Source organism: Dendroctonus ponderosae, unplaced genomic scaffold, assembly GCF_020466585.1.
Source record: "Dendroctonus ponderosae isolate FM_Combo_2020 unplaced genomic scaffold, Dpon_F_20191213v2 Dpon_F_20191213_9, whole genome shotgun sequence".
Lineage (NCBI taxonomy): Eukaryota > Metazoa > Arthropoda > Insecta > Coleoptera > Curculionidae > Dendroctonus > Dendroctonus ponderosae.
The window spans coordinates 941,794-943,505 of NW_026019116.1; the positions used below are offsets into that span (position 1 = coordinate 941,794).

The window sequence follows — 1,712 nt, forward strand, 5'->3', positions numbered from 1 at the left end:
CCTAAGTGTGTCGCAGGATACCCTCTAGGTGATAGTTCTTGATTACTTTTTGACAAATAATTTGTTTTTATTGCGAAATAGGAGCACTATTTATCAATCTGTAATAAAAGACGTGAGGAAATTCTGTTTTTTTAAGGCAAAAATTTTTGAGGCAAAAAACCTAAAAAAAAGTTTTAAAAAAATTCATCCGCCTCAACAATATAGAACTTATCTACAACTTGGATAGCCCTTGTCAATAATAATAATTATTTGTCAAACTGTGACTTACTTTGAATTTCTTTTCATGAATTTGCGGATATGCGATTAGTTCAGGGGAAATGCTACAGTAACATAGCAGAAGCTGAAAGAACTCACGCCAACAAAGGGCGAGGAGAGCGGTATTATAATATAGTTTTTTGGAAATTTCTCAGTTTTTAATTGCAATTAATTTTTTTTAAATTTTTTTGTACTCCTAAAACGACGCCAGACAACACCTCCAGAGGAATGACCACAATTTTCAATCACCCTGCATAAAGCGATCTGCACACTATTGATACATTTCGGTCATATATTAATCACCCGTGCTACTAATAAAAAAATAATAATACAAATTGTAATAAACTGCTCAACAAAATAGACGTTCAACGGACAAAGTTTGACTAATGTTGAGGAGCTTTATGAATTCTGGTTACTGAGAGAGATTTTATTTCTATTTGAAGCCATATTTAGTGCAATTCTTTTGCGGTTAGTCCGTCTTTTTGCAAAAAAATGTGCTTCAGATAATTCGCACAGGGTGGCTAATGACACAAGTTCCACATGCTCTCAGTTGCATAAAAAAGTTTTTTTTTGTATTCCAACACTACAGGTATTAAGTTACACTTAATACTGAGCTTGAGGGTCATATACAGGGTGGTTTTTTAAAATCTTGAAACACTGAAACATTTTGGAAACGAGTGATCCGAGGAAAAAATGTCTCAAATAGGAAGTTAATATCTGGGAGAAAACCCACTCTGTATATTACTCTTGTGAATACTGCCTTTGTGGATAGGATATTTTTGCAGTGGCGTCTGTGTATCAAAAAGCTTGTTCCTGGATGTATTTTCGCCTCGTCTTCTTATTTCGGACAATCCAACAATATCTCACTTAATCTCGTCTACATCAATGTACGCGCATTATACACTCGCTTTCAAAAGTCTTGCACCCCCCGAGTTATTTGGATATTTTAAAATTTTGTAAAACCTTGCAGACCCCAGTGTTAAATCTAGATTATAAGCTTCTAAAAAACGAAAAAATGGATTTAACTTCAACGAATTATCAGTTATAAAAAGACTATTACAGTCCGGATGCAAAAATTTTAAAAATGAGATAATGCAATCTCTAACAACTGAAAATAAAAAATTCAACAACACATTTAATATTCAGTATTTGAACCTTCTACTTCTTAACAACGCATTCACACGTCTATCCATTCCAATAATCAAATTATTGATTACTTCCTGAGGGATATTTTCCCATTCCTCTGTAGCAGCAACAATAAGTTCTTGGGCATTTCTTGGTGGATTATTCCGATTGAAAATAACTCTTGATACATAATCCCGGACGTGTTCATGTGTTCAGTGTAATTCATGTCAGGTAACATAGCCGGCCAATCTAATCTTGTGATGTTTCGGTTTTCTAATACTTCTTGAACAGCTCTGGTGCGATGTGGCCTGGCATTGTCATCCATAAAGATG

At 34.3% G+C, this 1,712-nt stretch overlaps 1 protein-coding gene across 1 annotated transcript in view; it reads left to right on the plus strand.

Annotated features, from left to right (window-relative positions):
- Positions 1-1,712, plus strand: part of LOC125505600 (cytosolic non-specific dipeptidase-like) — a 12,036-nt gene that overhangs the window by 2,916 nt on the left and 7,408 nt on the right. The gene's annotated exons all lie outside the window — the stretch shown is intronic.